This window comes from Hypanus sabinus, chromosome 12 (assembly GCF_030144855.1).
Source record: "Hypanus sabinus isolate sHypSab1 chromosome 12, sHypSab1.hap1, whole genome shotgun sequence".
Taxonomy (NCBI): domain Eukaryota; kingdom Metazoa; phylum Chordata; class Chondrichthyes; order Myliobatiformes; family Dasyatidae; genus Hypanus; species Hypanus sabinus.
Window position 1 is genome coordinate 57,870,390 of NC_082717.1, and position 18,238 is coordinate 57,888,627.

Sequence of the window (18,238 nt, forward strand, 5' to 3'; positions counted from 1 at the left end):
TATCACCAACACATGTTGTGAAATTCGCTAACTTAGCAGCAACAGTTCAATGCCATTCAATGCTGTCTTACCTTCTTTATAGCTGCATCAATATTTTGGAACCAGTTTAGGTCGTTAGAGATCTAAATACCCAGGAACTTGAAATTGCTGATCCCTCTATGAGGATTGGCTTATGTCCCCTTGTCTTACCCTTACTGAAGCCCACAATCAGCTCTTTCGTCTTACTAATGTTGAGTGCAAGGTTGCTGCTGAGACCACTCCACTGTTTGGCACTGCTCCTTGAAGATGTCTTGGATCCTATGGAGGTTGCTACCCATGATGGAGCCGACTAATTTTACAGGTTTCTGCAATTTATTTCAATTTTGTGCAGTAGCTCCTCCCCCCCCCCCCACACCCATAGTAAACGGTGATGCAGTCTGTCAGAAAGCTCTCCGTGGTGCATTTGTAGAAGTTTTGGCATGTTTTAGTTGACAAATGAAATCTCCTCAAACTCCTAATGAAATATAGCCACAATCTTTGCCTTCTTTCTAGCCGTATCAATATGTTGCATCCAGATGAGGTCCTCATATTGACATCCAGGAACATCCAGGCTCACTCTCACCACTTCTGAACCCTCAATGAGTATTGGTTTGTATTGCCTCATCTTACCCTTTCTGAAGTCCATAATCAGTTCTTTGGTCTTACAGATGTTCAATGCAAGGTTGTTGCTGCGACTCCACTCAACTAACTGGTATATCTTGCTCTTTTACACCCTTTTGACACCATCTGAGATTCTACCAACAATGGTCATATCATCATAATCAAATTTATAGATGGAATTTGAGCTATGCCTAGTCACACAGTCATTGATGTAGAGAGAGTAGAGCAGTGGGCTAAGCACACACCCCTGAGGTGCACCAGTGTCAATTGTCAGTGAGGAGGAGATTTTACTTCCAATCCGCACAGATTATGGCATTCCAGTTAGGAAGCCGATGATCCAGTTGCCGAGGGAGGTACAGCAGCTTAGGTTCTATAGCTTTTTGATCAGGTCTGTAGGAACAACAGTGTTAAATTCTGAGCTATAGTCTACAAGCAGCATCCTGACATAGGCATTTGAATTGTCCAGGTTATCCAGGGCCGCAGGGAGAACCATTGAGATTCCATCTGCTGTAGACCTATTGTGGCAATAGGCAAATTGCTGTGAGTACAGGTCCTTCTTGAGACGTGGTAATTCTAGCCATGACCAACCTCTCAAAGCATCTCATGTGAGTGCAATTGGACGATAGTCATTAAGGTAGCCTGTTGTCGACCTCCAAGACAGAGACCACAGGGTCACTAGATGCTGGGGGTATGATCATAGCTGTAGTTTTATTCCCCCTTTCAAAGCAATCATGAAAGGCATTGAGCTCATCTGGGAGTGAAGCATCGCTGCCTTCATGATGTTGGGTTTTGCTTTGTAGGAAGTAATGGCCTGCAACTCCTGCCAGAGTTGATGTGCATCCAATATCACCTCCAACCTCTCTCGGAATTGTTTCTTGGCTCTTGAAATAGCCCTATACAAGTCATACCTAGTTTTCTTATAAAGACATGAGTTGCCAGACTTAAATGTCACAGATCTAGCCCTCAACAGACTACAAACCTCCTGGTTTATCCACGTCATTTGGTTTGGGTATGTGCAGGAAATTGTCGTAGGCTCACACTCATCCTCACAGGTTTTAATGAAGTCAGTGACAACTGTGACAAACTCATCCAGACTCCCAGAATACAGTTTACTCCACTGATTCAAAGCAGTCCCGTAAGGTCCATACCTTCTTGGTCCTCGCTACTGATGCTGCAGTCACTGCCTTTACGCAGGGAGTAGAAGTACAGCCAAATGATCAGACTTGCCAAAATGTGGCACAGTAAGCACTCTGGATTACTATTGCACTAATATCAAATGTGTTATTTCCTCTGGTACCACAGGTGATTTGTTGATAACAATTGTTTAGTGACTTTATCACTAAAATATCCCAAAATGATGGGGAAGGCATCAGAATGTGCTGTTTCGTACCAGAGAGTACTACTTTGAAGATACTGTTCTTCAGCCTCTTTCCTAACTCTCTATACTATGCTTCCCTTTTCTACACATGTCATGGGTGCCAATGTGCACCATGACCACTGGCTGCTTACCTTCCCTCGTGACAATATTCTGAGACATCCTTGACCCTAGCACCTGGGAGTCAACACCATCCTGCTGTTTGTTTTGCAGCTACAAAGCCTCCTGTCCATACACCTAATTATATCCTATCAATATCACTCTACCTGACTTTACCCTTCTCTGCTGAGCCTCAAAGCCAGCCACAATGCTACTGACCTGATGGCTGCTGCTATGCCCTGAAATGTCACCAAAAGGGTGTACTTGTTGCTAAGGGGAATGGCCCCAGGAAAACCCTGCACTAACTGCTTACACTACTTAATTATCCCAGTGGTCACCCATCTACTATATGAAGCCCACACTCTGGGCAATCCACCTCAGTAAAAGTTTCATCAATAATGTTTCCTGTTTCCTGGAACATCCTGAGTCCTGAGCACATCCAGCTCCAGCTCTATTTCTTGACTTTGTCAGTCAGGAGCCAAAGTTGGGTGCACTTCCTGCAGATGTCATCATCACACAAACTGTTAGGTACACTCCAATCCCACATCTTCCATTGCCTTAACTACTATCCTGCCTTCAGTTTTTATACTCTACCTTGAGCTCCATCTACTTAAGCTCAGGTTCTAAAATCAAATAAATGATTCCAAACAACTCAGTAGCCTTAGTTCTCATCAAAACCTGTTGAGCTAAAGCCCCTAACCCTGGCCCACTCCAATAATGGTTGTCCCAATTACACCTCCCTTCTTTTTATTGGCCCTTGTTAAGTTACTAATCACCCTAACAATCACCATTCAGCAGATAAGTCTCAACAGGCTCCACTATGTTTTTAAACAAGGGACTGTCTCCAACTCACTCTGTGATCAACTACTTAGCATTGCATTTGTCCTCCTCATTATGTACTCAACTTGCATGTTAAACTTTAAGGATTCCTACACTAGGACTCTCAAGTTCTTTCTGAATTCTCTCCAAATTTAGAAAATAATCTATGTCTTACTCCTTCTACCAAAGTGCATGACTATACACTTCCCTACAATGTATTCCATCTGCTACTTCTTCACCCATTCCCCCAACCTGTCCAAGTCTTTCTGCAGACTCCCTGCTTCCTTAATAGTACCTGCTCCTCCACCTATCATTGTATCATCTGCGAACTTGGCCACAAAACCATCAATTCTGTTATCCAGATCATTGGCATATACCGGGAAAAGTAGCAGACCCAACACTGATGCCTGCAAATCACCAGCCCGCCAGAAAAGACACCGTATAATCCCACACTTTGCCTTCTGCTAGTCAGCTAATCTTTTAACCATGCATGTATCTTTCCTATAAAACCATGGGCTCCTATCTTGTTTCGCAGCCTTATGTACAGAATCTTATCAAAGGCCTTCTGAAAACTCAAGAAAACAACATCCACTGACTCTCCTTTGTGTATCCTGCCTGTTGCAACAGATTTGGCAGGCAAGCTCTCCCCTTAAGGAAATCATGCTGACTTTGGGCTATTTTATCAGGTACTTTCGAGCACCCTGAAACCTCAATGTTAATAATGGACTCTAAGATCTTACTGAAATCAGCCTAAATTGCTTATAATTTCTTGTTTTTTGTCTCACTCCCTTTTTAAAGAATAGAGTGATATTTACAATATTCCAGTCCTCCAGAACTATTCCAGAATCTAGTGATTCTTGAAAAATCATTAGTAATGCCTCCACATTCTCTTCAGCTACCTCTTTCAGAACAGTGGAGTGTAGACCATCTGGTCCAGAAGATGTTTCAGCTTCCCACACATCTTCTCTTTAGTAATAGCAACTACACTCATTTCTGCTCCCTGACACACTTTTCGTCATTTTGTTGGTGTCTTCCACAGTGAATGTTGATGCAAAATATTTACTCAGTGATGCACCATCAATAACTCTCTCTGAGACGTGAAGGCGAGATATCAGCTTTTTTTGACTGGAAGAAAGAACAAGCAGTAGTTGACCACCATACTACATCCTGGAGACTGAAAGCCGGGCTCAGGCCTCAATCGCCTTTATACCTGGGGTCTGTGGGAGGAGCCACAGGAGCAGTCAGCAAGGGGCGTGTCCAGACAGGTATATGTAGTTCACCACACTCAGTTCATTTGATATTTCTTTGTTCCCCATTACAACCTCCCCAGCATCATTTTCTAGTGTCCTGATGTCCACTCTTGCCTCTCTTTTATCCTTTATATATTTGAGAAAATTTTTGGCTTCCTTTTTTACCTTAATATTTCATAATTTCTTCCCTTACTGCTTTTTTAGTTGCCTTCGGTTGGTTTTTAACAACTTCTTATGGTCTTTAAAAGTAATCCTCTAGCCCCCTGCTAGTTTTTGCTATATTGTATGCCCTCTCTTTTGTTTTTATATTGTCTGTGACTTTTCTTGTCAGCCACAGTTGCTTTATCTTCCTCAGTTGCTTCCTGCTTCTTCTTTGGGATTAAATGATCTTGCATTTTCAAAATTACTCCCAGAGACTCCAGCCATTGCTGCCGTCCTGCCATCCCAGCAAGGGTCCCCTTCCAACGGACTTTGGCCAGCTTTTCCCTCACACGTCTTCTGAAGATCAACCTTCAAAAGTGAAAGTGGCTGCTAGAAAGAGATACAGAAATTTGCCAGATTTTGCCAGAAAGATAAAGATAAAGAAGATGATCATCTCTCATTCCAAGTTGATCAAATTTTGACGTGATATCATTCAGCACACCAGAACATACAATTGAGGGGTTGAGATTTTCACAACTCCCATATGTCATGAACTGATGTCAGGTAATAGAACTCATTTACGCTGTATTTGCTTCAACACAGTTTTGGTATCAAAGGTTTACTAATTCCCTTTTACAATCCAGCCCCTCATGGTGCAACTGAGAGTTCTGCATGCAAATTGAAGGAAGCTTTGAAGAGATGTTTCTGAGGCAGTTCAGATTAACCTTGAATTGTTGTTTAGCTAATTTAATATTCATGTTTCCTACACTATGTCATTCTCATCACAGGATTTACTTCAGTATATCTGTTGATTGTTTGGAGATTCCTAAACAAACTTGGGTTCTCTACACCCTAGCTGGAAGAGAAAGCAGGGAGAAAGTAGATGAAATGAAGAACAATCACAATTTCCATAGAGACAAAATAAAACTCAAGCCATTTAAGAAAATAAGCTAATTAAGCCTGACAAAAAAAAGTACAATATGCAAAGTGGAATATGGATGTGATGGTACAATTCTCCAGTACTAACTGATATCTTGTCTGAATTGAAAGAAAAGTAAAACACGTCCGTATTAACCAACTAATTGCAGCAGGGTATATAATGGAATGTACTGAGGAAATGTATGATGAAAAATTTATTCCAAAGGTGCATAGAGAACCTACCACCGAAGAGGAGAGATAAATCAGCAGTAAATTATGTCAGGATATCAGGCATTCACCAAGTCAAGAAATAACATCTACACCAGAGACACAAACATATATAGGAAAATAACATTTCTGATAAAACCCATCGTTAATGTGAAATGTACTTTCAAAGTTTGAAAACAGTGTGGAGTATTTGTATGCAAATATGTAGATGAACTGAGTATTTTGACAAGTCATATTCAGTCATACAGCAAGGCAACAGGCCATTCAGCCCAACAAGTTCTTGCTAACCATCTCAGCTAGTTCCATTTGCCAGTGTTTGACCCATAACCTTCCATATGATGTCAGCACAGAGATTCATTGTAAGTCTTCAATAAAAAGTTAGCACCACTGAAGCCCCCAATACTTCTTAAAGTAATTCAATGCAGTACTTATCAGCTCATAAGTAATTCCACATGCTACCTGATGACACAGCACTTCAAAAATGAAGAAATGAAGGGGAAGACAAAATACATTATTAAGGGTTCTCTTCACAGGGACCAGCAATGGAGAAGTGAACTTACACTGAGAGTGCATGTGTTTTTGAAGTTACAGTTTTGCTCTTTCTCGTTCTTTCAAGGATGAGGTGACAAAAATAATTCACTTGCAGCTCACCATAAATATGATAATAAGGTGTGAATTTGATAATGGTATATGCCTTGTGAAGATGGCAACAGACAAGTGTGGCCAACACCCTTACCATTCTCTGACTAATGTGGAAGGAGGAGGAAAACCATGCCCTATTTATAGCAAACAATGGCTAAATATAAATTCAAAAAAACTTGCAACTAATAATTGCCTTCTTAAGAGATTCAAGTATATAAGTAGAACAAATATTGTGGAATCAATATTATGATGTATTAGCTATGTTAAGTAGTTTATCTATTGTTGTATATTAAAATAATACAATCAGAATACATAAGCAAGACACATCCCATTCAGTTCAGAACATAAGAAAATATTTTCTCACTGTAAGTATTTGTGTACTGGTTATGCTTTGTGCATATGGAGCCCTTGACATTCCCAATCCTTGCCAAGTGGCTTCTCAAACAATATTGGTGTGTTTAGCTTGCTGTTTTCCTCTGACGGTGGCTCTGTTCATGTCTGCATTCGCGTCAGTTCATTTAAATTTACATCAGCTAGTAAATTAGAATAATCACTTAACAAACATTCTCTCTCAGTCCAGTTTTTCCTTCAGTCATGAGTTGTGAGAGAAGCTTGGTTCATTCAAGCAGAAAATATTGCTGTCTAGTTATTTGTCCTCAGGATGATAAAGGAGGCATTGTCGTGGGACACACTCAGGCCTCGTAGCTGATAGTTGCTGTGCATCACAGCTGTGAAGTGTGCTTTGTTTTGTGTCTGAGGATTAGGGTTCAGGACCTTGTTTTCTTGAAATACCAGACTGATCAGAGCTGCATATGTTCAGGGAGAGCAGAGGTCTACAGTTCTCTGTCCACATTTTTACCAGATTATTTTTGGACAGGACTCCAGGAGATTACTCACAGCGCAGAGCATCCGAGGACTTTAACATTTTTCAGGCTTGCAATGAAGCAATCCATTCAATGCTGAACAGAACTCGACGCACGGGGGTTTTATATTCACAGTGATATATTATTACAGGTTGGAACATCAGGAAATTTGAATTACATTATGTGGATTTCATCTATGTATTTAAATAAGGAAAACATTTCTTATATAAATGCATAGATTTGATTTTCTGAACTATTTGTGCATTTCTCCATTTTTATTCTTTTCCTCTGCTGTTAATCCACGCTATATGTCTGTTTCTAATCACCCAGGTAGGCAATTGGCCAAGTACACTTCCAGATCATATGAATAGTTGCCTCTGACTGGTTGGTATAGAGTCATGTGGTGACGATAGGTTCCCTCCCTCTTTGCTTCCAGCTGAGATTCAAAACTAACCAGGGGGTGAAACCTACAGTTTCTGGCACAAGACTCTCCACTCCCCCATATGATGAGAAGCGTATTAACTCTTTGTGACTCAGAGGTGTGAAAGTTTACTTTCTGCCAGATGTCCAGTATGGCAACACTCAATGTACTCACAAGCTGGAGGCTGAAAATAAGACTGAAGTTGTAGAGCAGGGCCGAAGAGTGGAGAAATATGCATCCACCATAGTGCTTTATAGATGATAAAAGGCAGTACAAGTGAATGTCCTTAGATTATGAAATTTTACAGCATGCAAGGAAGCCATTCAGCCCATTGTGTCATGGTAGTCAAAAGGGACTTTAGGTTAATCCTACTTCCTGGATGTCTATAGCCTACACTTTAAAGGTGGAGTGAATTTCAACATCCACCAGCCTTTCTGTCCCATGTTGCTTTAGTGATTATTCTTCAGCTGGCCCTAATCTTACCTGTCAGCTATGAAAGGCAGGGCTTTTCTGTTTGTCATATTGAGACCTCTAATAATTCTTTATCCCTCAATTTAATCTTCCCTCAGTTTTCTTTTCTCTAAATTAACAAATCCTAGGGTAGTTGGACACTCCACAAGTCTATAACTCTCCAACACTAACCCTATCCCTCTCAGTTTCCACAGGACCTTCTCTACTTCTATCACACCCTTCCTTTGCTGGAGTAATCAGTCCGTACAAACGCTTTGACCACAGTCTGTCAGATGTTTCATGCATTTCTAATGTGACCTCCCAGATCTGCTGTCTAATTCGGGTAAATACCTTGTGTGACATCTTAACTACTTAGTTTGCTTCCTTCATGGATTTGCAGATATATATTCCAAAATTCCTCTTCTACATATCTTCATACATGACTATTTATAACATATTTTTTGAATAACTGTTTTCCCTACGTGATCTCATACACCTTTAGATTGAATTCCATTCTCTACTTTATGCCAATATAACTGAACCATTGATACCATTCTGTAGCTGAGAACATTCTTACTAACCATCAGGCAACTGACAATCAAAGTAATTGTGATCATCTTAGTTGCTTTTCTTGTGATTGCAAGTCCCTGTTGGACATTGTTAATGTGGAATCCTACAAGACTGATTCACTGCTTCATTAGCGAACAGCAGGGGCGGATGGGAACATGGGAGAACTGTGTGGCCTAGGTCACAGAGGACTCAGCCTCAAGCTTTGGTGTCACCAGTATGCAGAAGAGAGGGGCAGGAATCGGTGCTCTCCGCTAGAGGTGGTGTGGCATGGCTTCCAGGTTGGGGTCAGTGCTGCCCCCAGTTTTCGCTTGGCAGAAGTCAAGTTGTTTTGTGTTAGAATACAGTCCTGGACTATATTTTTTGTGTGACTGAATTTTACTGATATCTTATAAGTGCTGTATGTGCCTTCAAAGACACAAAGTGCATTTATTATCAAAGAATGTATAAATTATACACCTTGAAATTTGTTTGCTTATGGGTAGCCACAAAGCAAGAAACCTGAAGAACCCAATTTTAGAAAAAGAAAGACAATAACCACTGTGCTGAGAAAGAGGGAAAAACACACACACATGTCATGGAGCAAACAACCTCATTCCCAACCAGACTGAGTCCTTAGATCTGCTGCTCGGATCAGCCAGTGTAGGCCCAAGCCTCGATGTCAGTTCATCATATTAGCGTAGTAAAAAAGCCCTGAAACTCACAGAGACAACAGCCACCAGAGCAGTTGGCATCTTTGGTGCTACAGAGAGAGAAAAATGAACATTGACAGAGAGCGAGCAAAATCAGCCCAACCCTCAACTCCGGTCCAGACATTCGGGCTTTCCAGTCTGTCTGGACTGGCATTTAAATTGTCCAAGCACCGAGTAGTGCCTCGCTTTAAGACCCAGATCCCAGCACAGCGACAAGCTTCAGTTGCACAGCCCAAAACTGTTCTTGATCTCACCAAATCACCCCGCGCTTGGAGAGATACTACCTCGCAGCCAGGTTAGGTGACAGGCATTGAACCTCTTCCTCATCAACTCCTCAAATCAGCTACACCTCCACTTGCTCCTCCATTGTGGTGATAGTTTACCACAATTTACTTCAGAAAATTGTTATTAGTAATGTTTTAGTTGAACTTCTAGCCTGTTGAACTACCGGTTAGCTGTTGCATGCATTTAGTAGTGCCATCTCAAAGCATCTGCAGCTTTGTGCTATGGATGACTGTTGGTACTGTGTTTTGCACCTTGGCCCCGGAGTAACACTGTTTTGTTTGGCTGTTTTCATTGGTATTCATGTCTAGTTGAATGATTAGTAAACTTGAACTTGAACTTTAAGCTTAAATCCATATTCATTTATGTGTATAGAGAAAAAATACAAAGACTAGAACTGGATACAAACCCCCATCACTTAATCTTTCAGCTTTGCTTTCTCTCTTTGATTCAGTTTTTAATCTAACTTGAAGAGCTAGTCCCTAGGATTTAAAGCTGCCTCTTTCAAATGACACTGGCATTTGTACTATTCCATACATTTCTGCTTTTGAATTCTTGTTTTTGATCTCGTCCAGCTCCCTGCCACCTGCCATTTTTTCTACCTGTCTACCACTGAATGGATGAAAAGCTTGACGTGACAGGGCAAGGTGGAATCTTCTTCAACAGTTTGAAGAGCTGTTTCTTTAGAACATCAGCTTCAGCAATGAAATGAGTTGGCAGAGACATTGACCATGACTGTACAGGACTTGGCAATAGGATACATATGGATGGTTTAGATGCAGAGCACCTGACTGATCTACATCATGGTTTTCTGCAGCAGAAAGTAATAGTGAAATGTGAACTGCCTATCTGAGGGATAATGATAAAGTGGGACATGGAAGTGGGGATGCCATTCAAAGTGCAACAGTAGGTAATCGTTGACTTTACCCTACTTTTCCATGTGCACCCCTTATACTATTTTCTTTTCCAAAGACCACTTTGAACAGCCTTTGCAGACTTTTAATACTGGACAATATTACACAAGAGTATCACAATGTTCTGAGCAGCTGTGTTGGAATAATAAGGGATTAGAAACAATTGGAAAGGAAGAAACAATGCACACAAAATACTGGAGGAACTCAGCAGACCAGGCAGCATCTATGGAAAATAGTACAGTCCTTCAAAGGGTTTCGGCCTGAAATATCGACTGTACTCTTTTCCATAGATGCTGTCTGGCTTGCTGAGTTCCTCCAGCATTTTGTGTGTGTTGCTTGGATTTCCAGCATCTGCAAATTTTCTCTTGTTTGTGACTGGAAAGGAAGAACATGGCTTTACAGATGCACAAAGTATCGAAAGCCATATTGCATGAGTCAAAGATGCACAAGGATTGCAAATATATTTAGTACTTTCCTCACGAATGCTGTGCAGGACCACATTAGCATGACTTTGTAAAATTTCCAGTCACTACATTTTCTCAGCTTAGTATACCCTTTGCAAAGGTTTGAGCACAAGACTCCAAGTTTTTCAGTTTAGTGTGCCCTAGTTGGTGCTCAGTATGTGGGAAATCCAGATACACTTTCGGTGATCGTTCAGTCCACAAGGCCAACCCTAGACTTCTAGTTGCCTGAATTCGCCATCCCATGCAATGGGTCAGTCACCTTAATTCAGATTTTTGCTCTAAGCTTCACCCAAATATTTTATTTTTTTCTCTCCTGATTCAATTAGTTTGCATTGTTCAGTTACTTTGCTTCACCATAGTATATTTGACCAGTCTCTTAACTGGTTTTCATTTGTTTGCTTTTGAACTATAAATGAACGTAGAAGTTTCCACCTGTTTCTTCTGTTGGACCAACCTTTCTCCACATGCTAAGTGAGAAACCAACTGTGACTACCTAGCATTTATTGCTATTGTATTAGCCTTAAAGAATGCTATGAGTTATTCGCAGTGACGGGCTTGAAGGCAGGTCATTATATTTGAAAGTAGGTTGAAATGTTGTTGCAAAGACAACATATCGTGTTTAACTTAGCAATCTGCTTTCCTAGAGTTGATTACATTTAATGTGTCAATTATAGATGGATGTGGACACATTAAGACTGATTTCCAGTCAGAATAGAATTTTGGTCACTTTAATGTTTCACCCACAAACCGCTTCAGATTAAAGCCTCCCCCACAGATCCTATGGATCAAGTTTGGAATTCAGCAAACACGCCAGTCATTAGTAAAGAAACCTAGCTGTAGAAAGGCAGTCAATGAGCTGTGAAGAAACAAGACCAAACTTCAGAGAAAATAAGAAAGACTGAATACAACATGAGTGCAATTGTTAAATAACATACTTTACCTTGATCTTTAGCACCATCAGAAGCAACCCAAATGTAAAGAAATTCTGTAAAAATCTGTTTAATAAAAGTTTAAGAACTGTACAGTGCTCTCTCTATATCTACATGGTCTACAGAATTCTTGGAATGAATGTTTTGAATGCTATTTTTATTTCTAGAAATGGGGAGCATCCTATTACACCTACTCTGAAGTCTCAGCTTCCATGTGATTGTCTTGCTGTATGGACGTGGTTTATCCGTTGTGAATAACCTGGGAAGTCAATCACCAATTGGCAGCTGTAGACCACCTACAAACCAGAAGTGAATGATTGACATGCACATATGCCCTTCCAATAGGAAGTGCATGAGGAACCATCTTGGTAAAGGCTGTCTATTTTCTCTTGCCCTTTGGCGACATGTGCAAGAGAGTCATTATACAAAGTGATGCTCGAAATGGAATTTAAACCTCTGTTGCCACTTTGGAAATAATGCACTAAACTTGCTTACTGGAACATCTCTTCCCTCTCACCACATTCTCTGCTGCAGTATTTAAATAAATCTTTCAGGAGCTACAGGTTGACATATTGTTCTTTGCTGATTTAACTTCATAGTAATTCTATTTCTATTCACGGGCAGTTATGAGCTTCACAAATGTATAGAGGAAATGTTCAGGCTGCTCTTGTAATCCTGAAGCTATCAGATACAGAAATTAACTGTTTTCCAATTTGAGTGGCCTAGTAGGACTGCATCTCACCGCAGGGCAAGAGGATGAGGAAGGACAGGTGGAAGAGCTGGGAAGAGGAAGAGGTTGAATAGTACACATCATAGGCCATGTCCTGCTTTCCAAGATCATTTCACCATTTTCAGCTTCAGGCAAATTTCCCAAGGAGGTTGTCATGGTGATAAGTTACTTGCTGTAACCCTGAATGTACCCTCAAATCAGGGCACACACAGCACTGCCTAAGGCTATCAAGGTAAACTACTGCTTTAAGCAGTGTGTAAAAGGATCATTTTTTGGCTGTGAGAGGAGATGTTGAGAACAGCTTCCAATTCTCAGTACACTACTCTGTCTATATTAAATGTATCTCCTTCCCATTTGCCAGAGGGGCAGAAGTTTCACCTATGAACAAGAAGCCATTAACTGCATGTATACTACATTACATGCTTGCCATGAAGTCATTGCAAACTGTCTAAGCAGAAAAGTATTTTTGTACCTCAGTGTACAGCTGGTTTGCCAGCAAGGCAACCAGGGCTGGCACAGCCCAAGCTCATGGAGCACTGCTGAAAGATGCTCTTTATATATGCAGCATCATTAAAACTGGGGAACCTTCATCAAAGTTTACATCCAAAAAGTTAACTTATGTTCTCCTTTTAAATGCAATCAAATCTGGCATTAACTTTCAATGTTTGCTGTTCCCACCAGTGGATTAGTACAAACCAATATCCCAGCTTGAGGACTAGTGAGGCTGATAGATTATTTAGTTGAGCCTGGAACACTGACAAAGCCTGAACTAAGTAGCTAGAGGCTAGTCTAAAGTTCTGTCTAAGAGTTCACATGTTATATATGCTCTGGCATACATTAGGTAGTGTTGCCTTGCACACATACTATTAATCAGGCATTATGATGCGCCGGATAGTTATTCCAAGGCATTGTCAGAAATGGTGCAAATCCAATTAATAAAGGAAGGAAGAAAAAAAGATTTAATGAGAGGTAATACTGAAAGCAAACTACAATTAAAGGGAGAATCAGAGTAAGGAAGATAATACATAGCAATCACATTTGAGGGTAAAAGAAAAGTAGGAACTAGTTGGCAGAAATGATCTTGAGAAATTAAAAGAATGTGTATGAAAATGGTTAGGTGCTGGGTCAGGTCATTGCCGAATTTATTGACATCTGCCTGAACCAAAACGGGACCAGGGTAAGCAGAGAAGTGGTGATAGTTTTCAACAAAAGGAGAGAATGAAACAAAGTTTAAATATTTGCTTAATAATAAAACAGAAGAAAGGGCAGACACACTAATAAAAATTATAAGCAACCAGGTAAAACACTGCATTAAAGGAGAAGGTTAAAAGTAAAAGAAAAGTCCTCAATATTGGTGTCAGAACAGGGAAGCAGAAGCAATAATATATCACGTAGAACCAGACTTTATCAGGATTATTGAAACGTGGCCACTGCTCTGCTGATTAAACATTGTGGAACATAAAATGGATGGAAAAGCAAGAGAAGGAAAGGGGGAAATTGAAGTAACATGACTTATTAAATATAGCATGATGACAAATGGAAAATAGATTGCACCTATCAGTAGGATATAATTTGAACTATTAAATCAATCAAATGCTGTAAAAAGTTGTTGGAATCATTAAAGACTGCAGAGATGAAAACCTGCCACCCTTCAATGGTCTGGTTGTCATGTGACTCCACACGCACAACACTGTGTCTTACTCAACTCCTCCCTGAAATAATCAACAAAGATATTCAGTACAAGACACAAGTTGACAACAAATGCTGGCTATTCCAGGAAAGCCTACATCTTACAAATGTTAACCAATGAGAGACATTCCCCACCCCCAGCGTCATTGTGCCCCTCACCCTCCTTGCAGCTTAGCACAACTCTTTTGAGTCCTTACCAGTATTCAAATTGGAACCCTATTTCTCTTCCCATGTTGCATCCTGATCTGCTGAGAGTCTCCTTCATTTTCTGTTGTTTAGATTTCTAATATCTACATTTTTAAAATTTTCATTCTGTTTCAAGCTCTGTACTAGCCTTGTACAGATGATCCTGATGACATTGACACACACACAAATGGAAATGCACACTAACACAATTTTCTGCAGTTGAACTAAAGAGAAGCACCTTCTGAAAACAAGCACCTATTGAATGTAGGTGTCTACTGAAAATTTACCATATGTCCCTTGATTTAGGTATATCTGCACATAGGGAGCACTCCATCCAACAATGGTAAGCATTCACTCTGGCCATGTTCTACTTTGTATATTAATAGAACATGGAACATAGAAAATCTACAGCACAGTACAGGCCCTTCAGTCCACCAGGTTGTGCCGACCATGTAACTTACTCTAGAGGTTGTCTAGAATTTCCCTACTGCATAGCCTTCTGTTTTTCTAAGCTCCATATACCTATCTAAGAGTCTCTTAAATGACCGTATTGTATCTACTTCCACCACCATTGCTGGCATTCCACGCACTCACCACTCTCTGTATGAAGAACTTACTTCTGACATCCCCCTTGTACCTATTTCCAAGCACCTTAAAGCTATGTGCCCTCATGTTAGCCATTTCAGCCCTGGGAAAAAGGCTCTGGCTATCCACACCGTCAATACCTCTCATCATCTTATACATCTCTATCAGACCACCTATCAGGTCCAGTGCTCCATGGAGAATAGGCCAAGTTCACTCAACCTATTCTCATAAGGTACACCCTCCAATCCTTGTAAATCTCCTCTGCCCTCTCTCTATAGTATCCACATCCTTCCTGTAATGAGGTGTCCTGAACTGAACACAGTACTCCAAGTGAGGTCTAACTGAGGTCTTATGTAGCTGTAACATTACCTCACAGCTCTTGAACTCAATCCCACAGTTGATGAAAGCCAATACACCACATCTTGCTGATCTTCCACACTGCCAGAAGTCTTACCATTAATATATTCTGCTTTCAAAAGAACCATTTCACACTTATCTGGGTTGAACTCCATCAGCCACTTCTCAGCCCAGTTCTGCATCCTATTGATGTTGTGTGTAACCTCTGACAATCCTCTAGACTATCCACAACATCCCCGACTTTTGTATCATCAGCAAACTTACTAACCCACCCGGCTACTTCTTCATTCAGGTCATTTATAAACAAATAAAAGAGGAGGAGTCACAGAACAGATCCCAGTGGAACACCACTGGTCACTGACCTCCATGTAGAATATGAACCATCCATAGCCACCCTTTGCCTTCTGTTGTCAAGCCAATTCTGGATCCACAAAGCAAGTTCTCCTTTGATCCCACGCCTCCTTACTTTCTGAATGAGCCTTGCATGGGGAACCTTATTAAATGCCTTACTGAAATCCATATACACTACATCCACTGCTCCATCTTCATCAATGTGTTTTGTTACATCCTCAAAGAATTCAATCAGGTTCATAAGGCATGACCTGCCCTTGACGCAGCCTTGTTGACTATCCCTAAACAGACTAAAATTATTGCAAAGTCTCAATTAATCCTTCTACCTATTAACTTAAATCTCTATTTCTTGACCCCATGTATTCAACATTAATCTATCATGTAGCAGGGCCTATTGAATTCTCTTGGAAATCTAGATAAAGAGTTCTTGAATAAAAAATTAACAGTTCGCTGTCCAGTGGCAACTCACCATAGTCATCAGGGACCAGACTGGTGTTATGCAGAGGTGGGTAGCGGTCAGGGTCACAGCCTATGTTCTTCCTGGGGAATGCCACTGCTCTGGTGGACTGTGCAAATGTTGTCATCCCTCAGGCTATTAATACGTCTCCTCCCATCATTACTTTTCAAGCCACACCTTCACCTGCCACAAGGCTGTTTAATCTAGATCACTAGATCAGACCTTTGTCTAGTCTCTGTGCACACAGGCATGAATTGCTGGATTTCAGTTTTTTGAATGTCAGAGGTCAATTATCCCAGCCTCAATACATCATTGCTGGAGTTCCTCAGGGCAGTATCTTCCACCTAGTCACCTTCAGCTGATTCATCCCTCATAAGGTCAGAGTTGGAAACATCTAAAATGATTTTACAATATTCAGTCCTATTCACCACTCCTCAGCAAATTCAGCAACTCAAGCCTCCAGGCACATGGCCCTTGACTACCTTCTGGCATGGGGTGATAACTGGCCTGCAACATTCACACCACCAAAGTGCCAGTCAATGACCATCACCAACAAGAGAGAGTCTTCACATTCAATGGCACTGCCATGATGGTGAGGACATGGGCCAGTGTACCAAGGAACCGAGAACATAGAACGTTACTGAACAAGAATGGGTCTTTCAGGCCATGGTTTTTGGAGCTCATCTAACCTATTCATGGAGCTCATCTAAACCTATTCAAGCTGCCTTCATGTGGTCCATATCCCTTGATTCCCTGCCTGTTGATATGCCTGTCTAAATGCCTCACAACTGTTGCTATCAGACCTGCTTCCATCCCTTCCCTGGTTGTGCATTCCAGGTATCTACCTCATAAATCTCCTTTAAACTTTCTCCCTTTCATCTTAAAGCTATGCCCTCTAATATTCGCCATCCTGGAAGAAAGGCTCTACCTATCATGTCTCTGCCTCTCACTATTATATATATTTCTATAAGGGTGTGCCTCAGTCTTCAACTTTCCACCTTGATGAGTAAGTGGACAGTGCAATTAGTACAAATGGATCAATCAGCAATGATAGAGATCTATCTGTATCAGTAAGAATTAAATTCCTTTTGCACTTTGATAATCACTAACTAGAATCCAGCTGTTCCAATCATATAAGTAGTCACTCAAGGACAGTTCAGAGGAGTGATTCATCTCCTGATATTCTTGAACCTTTCCTTCATCGACAAGGCACAAGACAGAAGTCTGTCGTAACAATCTCTACTTGCATGGAAGACTGAAGTTCCAGCAACTCTCAGAAAACAAATCAGCATCTAGAGCAAAGAAGCTCACTTGTTTGGCAGCCCATTCGACATCCTAAACATTTGTTTCTCCTATCACTGCTGCTCAGTCGTAGCAGTCAGTACCATCTACAAACAGTGCTCTGGTAGCACCTAAATCACAAAACTGTAGCTGTTATCACCATGGAGGATGCAAGTAGTTGGCCCATGGGTGTACCATCAGCTGCAGGCTCCCTCTGATTGAACACCATTTGAAAACTTGAAAATATATCACAAGGCCTCCATTGTCACTGGGTCTGGCAACAGCACTGAGGGAGCATCTTGACCAAATGGAGTGCAAGGTAGATCACCAGCCCCTTCATCTGCACAATTAGGGATGTGTGATAAATGCTAGCCTGAATGAAGAAATTAAAATACATGTGAAATAAAGCAGAAATGAATGGGAAGGCAATTTACTTCAATGTATGTCAGTTGCCAAGGACCCTGCTCTTTCACAAGCTGGAGGAACTATTGTAGTAAAATCACTATAATTCATTTCTCAGCTAAGAGATGAATGCATTAATAAGATCAGCAACTATAGCTTTTGTAATATCATCTTAATTTTCCCAAGGTCAGTGGTCTGTACAAAGAGCTTGCTCTGGACTCAATGCTGCACCCTGCAAGTAGTTTATATTGTCTGGCTGCCTAGGTTCAGAGTCTATGGATACATTGCTGATAGTCACTATCACAGCAGTCCAAGCTTGGCTGATGCACTGCTGGCAAACGTATTTCTGCTGTCAACTTTACAGGTCTGAAGACTTTAAGCTCAGCTCTCTTGCAAGGATCCTTAATGAACCTACTTCACTGAAGTCAGGGATTTCTATTTGAATGTTGAGAAATCCATATGAAGACAGGTGATGATGAAGCTATGTACACTATGTTTTGCCTTTCT

At 40.9% G+C, this 18,238-nt stretch overlaps 1 long non-coding RNA gene across 1 annotated transcript in view; it reads left to right on the forward strand.

Annotated features, from left to right (window-relative positions):
* Positions 1-543: 543 nt before the first annotated feature.
* Positions 544-18,238, forward strand: part of LOC132402497 (uncharacterized) — a 59,421-nt gene continuing 41,726 nt past the window's right edge. Inside the window, exon 1 of the long non-coding RNA XR_009514930.1 lies at positions 544-627. This is a non-coding gene — a long non-coding RNA (uncharacterized LOC132402497). The remainder of the gene's footprint in view (positions 628-18,238) is intronic.